At 35.5% G+C, this 10,640-nt stretch overlaps 1 long non-coding RNA gene across 1 annotated transcript; it reads right to left on the reverse strand.

The window, feature by feature from the left end:
- Window positions 1-4,129: 4,129 nt before the first annotated feature.
- On the reverse strand, window positions 4,130-8,656 carry LOC135199979 (uncharacterized). The gene is made up of 2 exons (XR_010311161.1): window positions 8,585-8,656; window positions 4,130-5,066 (listed from the first exon to the last, which is right to left on the reverse strand). It is a non-coding gene; the product is annotated as an uncharacterized LOC135199979 (long non-coding RNA).
- Window positions 8,657-10,640: the final 1,984 nt, after the last annotated feature.

Consider the following 10,640-nt stretch of genomic DNA (forward strand, 5'->3'; position numbering starts at 1 on the left):
GTTCATGAGGATCTCTCTCTCTCTCTCTCTCTCTCTCTCTCTCTCTCTCTCTCTCTCTCTCTGTACTGCAATTTGTATTTAATGACTTTTACAGATCAGAATATATTGCAATTATTCTTGTTAGTAATAATAATAATTATAAGTGATATAGTTACCACTGACAATAATGATAATTATTATGATACTGATAACAATTACTTGTATAATTTGAATAAATAAAATTTGTAAATAAAATCATATAAACGAATTATCATTTCTTTTATATATTCCGATTTTGTCAACCTTAAATATCTCCTCATATTCGAAGGAAAATTCTAATTTGACCTTGAAAAATTATTGGGTCTATAGCCAATCCTTGATTATTATCTCGAAAACAAATTGCAATACATTGCAATTTTGCAATAATATAACAAATAATTAAGTGGCTCCATGCAAGCAAGTTATAATTGTTATACTTATAAATAATAATAATATCAGTGCGAGCATCAACCTCTGGGAGACGGCTTGACGCAGGGACTTAATCCTCTGTTCAGCCAATGAAAACTCAGTTCTAACAAGACAGAGCACCCGGACACAATATTATTATTATTATTATTATTTTTTTTTTTTTCTCTATCACAGTCCTCCAATTCGACTGGGTGGTATTTATAGTGTGGGGTTCCGGGTTGCATCCTGCCTCCTTAGGAGTCCATCACTTTTCTTACTATGTGCGCCGTTTCTAGGATCACACTCTTCCTGAGCTACTTCAGCCTCTAGTTTTTCTAGATTCCTTTTCAAGGATCTTGGGATTGTGCCTAGGGCTCCTATGATTATGGGTACGATTTCCACTGGCATATCCCATATCCTTCTTATTTCTATTTTCAGATCTTGATACTTATCCATTTTTTCCCTCTCTTTCTCTTCAACTCTGGTGTCCCATGGTATTGCGACATCAATGAGTGATACTTTCTTCTTGACTTTGTCAATCAACGTCACGTCTGGTCTATTTGCACGTATCACCCTATCTAGATGTTCTGATACCATAGACCCAGAGGATCTTTGCCTGATCGTTTTCTATCACTCCCTCAGGTTGGTGCTCGTACCACTTAATACTGCAAGGTAGCTGATGTTTCTTGCACAGGCTGCAGTGGAGGGCTTTTGCCACTTAATCATGCCTCTTTTTGTACTGGTTCTGTGCAAGTGCCGGGCATTCGCTTGCTATGTGGTTTATGGTTTCATTTCTCGTATTACACTTCCTACATACGGGAGAGATGTTATTTCCGTCTATCGTTCTTTGAACATATCTGGTTCTTAGGGCCTGATCTTGTGCCGCTGTTATCATTCCTTCAGTTTCCTTCTTGAGCTCTCCCCTCTGTAGCCATTGCCATGTGTCATCGCTAGCTAGTTCTTTAGTCTGTCTCATGTATTGTCCGTGCATTGGTTTGTTGTGCCAGTCCTCTGTTCTGTCTGTCATTCTCCTGTCTCTGTATATTTTCTGGTCGTCGTCTACTTTTTATTAGTCCTTCTTCCCATGCACTCTTTAGCCACTCGTCTTCACTGGTTTTCAGATATTGCCCCAGTGCTCTGTTCTCAATGTTGACGCAGTCCTCTATACTTAGTAGTCCTCTCCCTCCTTCCTTTCGTGTTATGTATAGTCTGTCCGCATTTGCTCTTGGGTGTAGTGTTTTGTAATTTGTCATATGTTTCTGGTTTTTTCTGATCTATGCTGCGGAGTTCTGCCTTCGTCCATTCCACTATTCCTGCGCTGTATCTGATTACTGGCACTGCCCATGTGTTTATGGCTTTTAAATCATATTTCCGGCATAGAGTTTTGACTTGAGTATTGCCTTGAGTCTCTGCATATATTCTTTCCTGATCGTGTCCTTCATCTCTTGGTGTTTTATATCCCCTCCTTCCATTATTCCCAGGTATTTGTATCCTGTTTTATCTATGTGTTTGATGTTGCTCCCATCTGGTAGCTTTATCCCTTCAGTTCTCGTTACTTTGCCTTTTTGTATGTTGACTAATTATTATTATTATTTTTTTTTATTTATTTTTTTTTTGTTTTTTTATTTATTTTTTTTATTTTTTGCTCTATCACAGTCCTCCAATTCGACTGGGTGGTATTTATAGTGTGGGGTTCCGGGTTGCATCCTGCCTCCTTAGGAGTCCATCACTTTTCTTACTATGTGTGCCGTTTCTAGGAATCACACTCTTCTGCATGAGGCCCGGAGCTATTTCAGCCTCTAGTTTTTCTAGATTCCTTTTCAGGGATCTTGGGATCGTGCCTAGGGCTCCTATGATTATGGGTACGATTTCCACTGGCATATCCCATATCCTTCTTTTATTTCTATTTTCAGATCTTGATACTTATCCATTTTTTCCCTCTCTTTCTCTTCAACTCTGGTGTCCCGCCCATGGTATTGCGACATCAATGAGTGATACTTTCTTCTTGACTTTGTCAATCAACGTCACGTCTGGTCTGTTTGCACGTATCACCCTATCCGTTCTGATGCCATAGTCGCAGAGGATCTTTGCCTGATCGTTTTCTATCACTCCCTCAGGTTGGTGCTCGTACCACTTATTACTGCAAGTTAGCTGATGTTTCTTGCACAGGCTGCAGTGGAGGGCTTTTGCCAACTGATCATGCCTCTTTTTATACTGGTTCTGTGCAAGTGCCGGGCATCGCTTGCTATGTGGTTTATGGTTTTCATTTTTCGTATTGCATTCCTCCACATATGGGAGAGATGTTATTTCCATCTATCGTTCTGACATATCTGGTCCTTAGGGCCTGATCTTGTGCCGCTGTTATCATTCCTTCAGTTTCCTTCTTGAGCTCTCCCCCTCTGTAGCCATTGCCATGTGTCATCGCTGGCTAGTTCTTTAGTCTGTCTCATGTATTGTCCGTGCATTGGTTTGTTGTGCCAGTCCTCTGTTCTGTCTGTCATTCTCCTGTCTCTGTATATTTCTGGTCGTCGTCTACTTTTATTAGTCCTTCTTCCCATGCACTCTTTAGCCACTCGTCTTCACTGGTTTTCAGATATTGCCCCAGTGCTCTGTTCTCAATGTTAACGCAGTCCTCTATACTTAGTAGTCCCTCTCCCTCCTTCCTTTCGTGTTTATGTATAGTCTGTCTGCATTTGCTCTTGGGTGTAGTATTTGTGTATTGTCATATGTTTCCTGGTTTTCTGGATCTATGCTGCGGAGAGTTCTGCCTTCGTCCATTCACTATTCCTGCGCTGTATCTGATTACTGGCACTTGCCCATGTGTTATGGCTTTTATCATATTTCCGGCATTGAGTTTTGACTTGAGTATTGCCTTGAGTCTCTGCTATATTCTTTCCTGATCGTGTCCTTCATCTCTTGGTTTTTATATCCCCTCCTTCCATTATTATTATTATTATTATTATTATTATTATTATTATTATTATTATTATTATATTATTATTATTATTATTATTTACCTTGCCTTTCATAGAGACACTTATCATCTATTATAGTAATGCAAAATTATTGTACTTTAATAATTTTTTCAATAATAATAATAATAATAATAATAATATAATAATAATAATAATAATAATAATAATAATAATAATAATAAATCATAGTCTATTTTCTCTTCCATTTCGTCAAATTGCTTTTGTAGATCTTTCATATCAAGGCTTCTTTTACTTTAATCTTTGCATTTCGAGAACAAACAGCATTTTTTTTTTCCAATTTTCAAAGAAAACGCAGATCGATTGGTTCTTTTACGGAGAAACTTGCCTATATCTGCTTGTCTTCAGTTTATGCAGTCTCAGTTCTGACCTGATTGAATCTCACTTCCTTCCTTCAAGAATTATTTACAGTGAGATTTCAGTTTTTTAAAGTTTTTATAATGATTCTCGAAACATTCTATTTCCCATTCTCTTTCTTTCTGATTTAATTTTAGAGCAAATTGAAATGAGATTCCCCCTTTCTGTGAAAATCTAGAATAGAAAAAAAAATTTTCAAATGACTTCAGCGAAAATATCATTTTTTGAACCGTTTCATTTCTGACGGGGAAGAATGAAAGAAAAAAAACCGAAAGAGAGAGAGAGAGAGAGAGAGAGAGAGAGAGAGAGAGAGAGAGAGAGAGAGAGAGAGATAGGGAAATAAAAGAAATACATCATCTTTTACAGAATTTAATTGACATAATGAATTATGTCACACAAACAAAAATCAGATCCCTTTTTTGAAAGGTTCTGCCATAATACTGACATATTTTCTTCTTAAAATCTAAACATTAAAAATGAAATGTGGTAAAAAACGAACACTACTAGAAGAGACAGCGATTCTCAGGAGTCTGAGAGAGAGAGGGAGAAAGAGTGAGAGGCAGAGACAGTCTCTCTCTCTCTCTATCTCTCTCTCACTTGACTCACAGCAATAAGATAAAAAAGAAAAATCGTATTTACAAAAATTTACACAAATCTTTGGGCGTCATTTGTGAGAATATCCTTAGGATCCCTCGATGGTCTGGAGGATTCCTACGGCAATCTCCTGCAGAAAGGAAGGATGTGGGGGCACCATTCCCTCCTCCTCCCTAGGGCAGCTGTGATATTCCTTACTCCGAAGGGGGCGAAAGTATTCCCTGCTCGGAAAGGGAAAAAAAATTCCATCCTCTTAAGGGGAAAATGACTGCTACAACTCCTTCGAAGGGGAAAGATCCTTCTCTCCTCGGAGGGGAAAACATCCTTCTCACCTCGGAAGGGAAAACATCCTTCCCTCCTTCGAAGGGGAGAGACCCCTTCTCTCCTCGGAAGGGGAACGATCCTTCTCTCCTCGTTAGGGAAAACATCCTTCCCTCCTCCGAAGGGGAGAGATCCTTCTCTCCTCGGAAGGGAAAACATCCTTCTCTCCTCGGAAGCGGAAACATCCTTCCCTCCTTCAAAGGGGAAAAGACCAGCAGCAGGCGCCCTCTAGCCCATTCTGAAGTTCTTGAGCAGTCTGTCGAACCACCTGAAGAATCCGTCGAAAGGACCCATCGTAGGCGCCGGCGAAGGCATGGCAGACACTATTGTGAATATGGCTGCTAGCAAGACCAATAGGGCGATGAATAGGGAGTACTGGAAGGAAAGGAACCGACTAAGTAAGGGGCGTAAGTAGGGAGAATTGCTAAGAAAAGGGTCTTCACTATTAGGCTAATAGGGCAAGTAATTAGGGAAAGCTGCAAGAAAAGCTTCTTCGCTAAGAGGGAACATAAATAAGGAAGGAACCACGTTAATAGGGCATTAAGTAGGGAGAACTACAAGGAAAAGGGTCTTCACTAATAGGGTAATAGGGCAAGTAATTAGGGAAGGGACCTCATAAATAGGGCATTAGTATGGAAAGCTGCAAGAAAAGCTTTTTCGCTAACAGGGAAAATAAATAGGGAAAGAAACGCATTAATAGGGCATTAAGTAGGGAGAACTACTAGAAAAAGGGTCTTCACTAATAGGGTAATAGGGCAAGTAAGTAGGGAAGGGACCTCATAAATAGGGCATTAGTAGGGAAAGCTGCAAGAAAAGCTTCTTCGCTAACAGGGAAAATAAATAGGGAAAGAAACGCGTTAATAGGGCATTAAGTAGGGAGAATTGCTTGAAAAAGGGTCTTCACAATTAGGGTAATGGGGCAAGTAAGTGGGGAAGGGACCTCATAAATAGGGCATTAGTAGGGAAACCCGAAAGAAAAGCTTCTTCGCTAACAGGGAACATAAATAGGGAAGGAAACGCGTTAATAGGGCATTAAGTAGGGAGTACTACTAGGAAAAAGGTTCTTCAGTATTGGGGTAATAGGGCAAGTAATTAGCGAAGGGACCACGTGAGTAGGGCATTAGTATTGATAGCTGCAAGAAAAGTATGGCTTAAGTAGGGAGAACTTCAAGGGTACCTCACTAATAGGGCAAATAACAAGAATTTTACTCACATTTATCCATGACATAACATACATACATACATACATACATACATATAAATACTATAGTGCAAATGTACACTCACAATATTAATCAAATTATTAAATATATACACATACACACACACACAAACACACAAACACTTCAGCGAGAATGACCGTCACTCGACAAAATCTCAAATATACACTTGAACCAAAATAGTTGTCACTTCCCCAAAATCTCAAATATACATTTTAACAACATTGATTTTCACTTTTCCAAATTCTCAAATATACATTTTAATAACAATTTGGTTATCACTTCCCCAAAATCTAAAATATACACTTGGACAAAAATGGTTATCACTTCCCCAAAATCTTAAATATACATTTTAACAACGATGGTTATCACTTCCCTAGAATCTCAAATATACATTTTAACATCATTGATTATCTCTTCTCCAGCATCTCAAATATACATTTTAACAACATTGATTACCACTTCCCAAAAATCTCAAATATACATTATCAACATTGATTACCACTTTATCATTTTCCCAAAATCACGAAGCAAGATTATCAAACTCGTAATTACTACCGGGAAAAATAGAACTGAAAGCAGAAAATACAAGAATATGTGCCAATGGCAACCACTTTTTCTGCCTCTGATGAACGAGCCAGGCAACATTTGCAAGACGCATGCAATTTCACTCGCTCGCAACTACTCTTTGCTGTCAAGCAGCGGTCGAATGTCACCTGTGCAATCAGGAAGGAAGAGGTATGTGTTCACCTGGGCTGATGAGAGAGAGAGAGAGAAAAAGGGTGGGGGTAATTGTTTTTTTATTTAGTGATGCCTTTGGTACATGTAGACCTCGATATTTGCTTCTTTTTAGTCTGTGGTCAATTATTTCTGTCGAGACCATTGTTTTTTCATTTTTGTTTTATTTTCGAGATTTTTTTTTCTTGTCTGTAGTCAAAACATTGTCTGTCCAGACGTTTTTATTCATTTTTGTTTGATCGTCGAGAATTTTTCTTTACTGTCAAAACGTATCTTTTGACTAGTTCAAATGCATTTTATCTTATTTCATAGATTTATTTTTACACTGTCTGTGGTCAAAACATGTCTGTCGACCATTCAAATCTGTTTTGTTTTCTGATATTTATTTTTACTTTTCCGTAATGAAAACATGTCTGGCCATTTGTTAAAATGCAATTTGTTTTGTTTTAGTTAAATTCTTAATGAATTCTGGTTTTAATGTTTTTTGAGAAATAAAAAGTTTTATAAGAAACAAACTGTCTTATTAGACTTTCAAATCTAGCAGTATTGAGAAAACAATCATTAGGTTATCATAGAAAATTATATAGCTTTTTCTGACAAAATTATTTTCGTGTTAGAAGGTAAAATCAAGAAGTTGTGAAAGAAAAACAAATAAGACACATTTTGAAAAGAATTACATTAATAATAATCAAAACATTCATGATACCTACTTAGCTAATTTTGTTGGGCCATGAAATATTTGACCAGGCAAAGGACTTTCATTAAAAAGATGAATACAGGACAGACCAGACCTAAAACTTTCATTAAAAAAGGAATATAGGACAGACCGGACCTAAGACTTTCATTACAAGAGGAAGTCTGGAAAAACAGGCCCAAAACTTTCATGAAAATTGGAATTCATGACATACCAGGCTAAGACTTTCATTAAAAAAAGGAATGCAGGACAGACCAGGCCTAAGACTTTCATTAAAAGAGGAATTTCGGATAGACCAGGCCAGGAAAGACCAGACCTGAGACTTTCATTAAAAGAGAAAAGAGGAAGTCAGGACAGACCAGGCCCAAGACTTTAATTAAAAGAGGGAGTCAGGACAGACCAGGCCCAAGACTTTCATTAAAAGAGGAATTCCGGACAGACCTGCCCTAAGACTTCCATTAAAGGAGAAAAAACCTCAAGCCAGCCCTGACCCGACACTTTCATTGTAAGAGGAAACAGACTTTCATTAATAGAGAAAAAAATAATATACTATAAACAGTTGCATTAAACGCAGTCCATAAATCAAGACTAAGAAGGATTCGTGTTCGTAAAAGTTCAAATTTCTTAAATTAAATCAAAATTATAATTATTGGTAATTTCATTACTTGACATTTTTCGTAATGTACGTCAAGTTTAATTGATAAATTAGAATTAAAGATACCTGATTTCATTTGCCAATATTTTTCTCTGCCAAAAATGATTAAAAGTACAAAAAAATAGTTTTTTCTCTAAAAAATAAAAAAAAATATTACACAGATTAGAGTGGTCTCATCTAATTATCTTGCGGCAAATACGGAATGATTATATAAAAAAAATTACCAAACTTTGATATGAATAGCAGTAACCTGTTTTTCCTAGCTGAATTAATTACCACGTGTCAAATTCCTCTCTCTCTCTCTCTCTCTCGCTCATCGCTCTTCTCTCTCGTCTCTCTCTCTCTCTCGTCTCCTCTTCTCTCCTCTCTCTAAAACTTCTCTCTCCTCAAAATCTCCGCTCTCTCTCTCTCTCTCTCTCTAACTTAAAATCCTGTTTGACAACAGACACTCTAAACACAATATTTTCCTGTTTTCAAATCCATAATCCAATCGCTATTAGAAAAACACTTTCTCTCTCTCTCTCTCTCTCTCTCTCTCTCTCTCTCTCTCTCTCTTTCCAAACCCCACACCCCCATCGATACTTACAGTCTGCATTCTGACAAGTCTTCTAAGGTAGCTGTTTCCAGGCCTGAGCTCAACTGTTCTGTGAAATCTAGGATGGGGACCTTCCTTATATATACTTGATGTACCTAACATTCGTGCTGCCCGGGCCAAAGAGAAGCCAGTAGCATGGGTAGCTTTTTTGGGGGCGGGTCAGGGGGGCCAGGCGAAGGGCAACGAGTTTCAGATGGACGACGCTCTGATGTGCAAACAAACAGGCGTAGTAGTTAAGTTTTTAGTGGGCCATAATAGCCTGGCAGTAGGAATTGAAATGGTGCTTGATGGGTATTGTATGTGTCTATATATACATATATATCTATACATTTATCCGCTTATTCATCAATTTATCAGTCAAGCTCTTTGTTTCTTTTCTGATAACTGATCTCTTCTTTCTGTAATCCCTATTATCTTCTGTGACGTCTTTTAAAATGAACTCAGTATTGGTTGGGTAGGTCGAATTTTTAGTCAGTGGCCCACCCAGTGTGGTTTTACCTTATGAGTAGGGTTCATCTTCTGATTGATAATAATAAATAATAATAATAATAATAATAATAATAATAATAATAATAATAATAATAATAAAAATAATAATAAATAATAATAATAATAATAATATATTTGTCTATATAGCTATCTGTCTAAATATAGAGGTATATAGATAAATATTATTATTATTATTATTATTATTATTATTATTATTGTTATTATTATTATTATTCAGAAGAAGAAGAACACTATTCATATGGAACAAGCCTACAAAGACCATTCAAACTTCCAAAGAAATATAGCGTTATTTTTTAAAGAAGTTACCGAGGGTAATATCCAATACAGAAAGAAGAGATCGGCAATTAAAAAAAATAAATCACAGATACAATAATAAATTAATCAATAAATCGATAAAAATATAATAGATTATTATAGACACAAGATAGAAAGACAATCTCGTCCTTGAATGATATACGACTTTATCATTCTTATTACCAAACTTGAAACAGTGGGGAAGTTCTTACCTTCCTGTTTGTCGAGAATTTGCAAAGAGAGATGACTAAACCACTCATCATTTTCCTCTTGAACAGTGGGGCCCACAACATTCTATTGACTCTCAGGTGCCTAATCACCTCATTACTTAATAGGACGGATTTATCTGGCGATGGGTTCATGGTCCAGATGATTATCACCCATGCAAACTATATATATATATATATATATATATATATATATATATATATATATATATATATATTATATATATATATATATATGACTGGTAAAAATGTCCTGCTACAACAAAGAAGAATTTCACCTAATAAAAAGAGCCCATAAAAACCCTATAATATAGAAAGTAAGTACTATATTTCAGACTGAAGAAAGAGACAGCAGTCTCTGAAATATAGTACATACTTTCTATATTTTGGCGTTTTTATGGGCTCCTTTTGTAAGATATATATATATATATATATATATATATATATATATATATATATATATATATATATATATATATATATGTATATATATATATATATATATATATATATATATATATATATATATATATATATATATATATATATATATATACATACATATATATATATATATATATAATATATATATATATATATATATATATATATATATATATATACTATATAGTGTATATATGTATATATCTATATATATATATATATATATATATATATATATACATATATATATATATATATATATATATATATATATATATATATATATATATCTATATATATATCATATATATATCTATACATATATATATATACATATATATATATATCTATATATATAATATATATATATATATATATATATATATATATATATAGTATATGCGTGTGGGTGCGTGCAAGATGAACATCAACCAAGAAACGGAAATATGGGTCTTTGGCAATAGTTCTCATGTTCCCCATTACTGAAACACAGGCCACGTCATTGGAGGGTCAGATTACGACGCAATATTGTAGGGTAGAAAATACCGAATACTGAATATTTCGGTAGGTCT

This window comes from Macrobrachium nipponense, chromosome 26 (genome assembly GCF_015104395.2).
Source record: "Macrobrachium nipponense isolate FS-2020 chromosome 26, ASM1510439v2, whole genome shotgun sequence".
In the NCBI taxonomy this organism is placed as follows: domain Eukaryota; kingdom Metazoa; phylum Arthropoda; class Malacostraca; order Decapoda; family Palaemonidae; genus Macrobrachium; species Macrobrachium nipponense.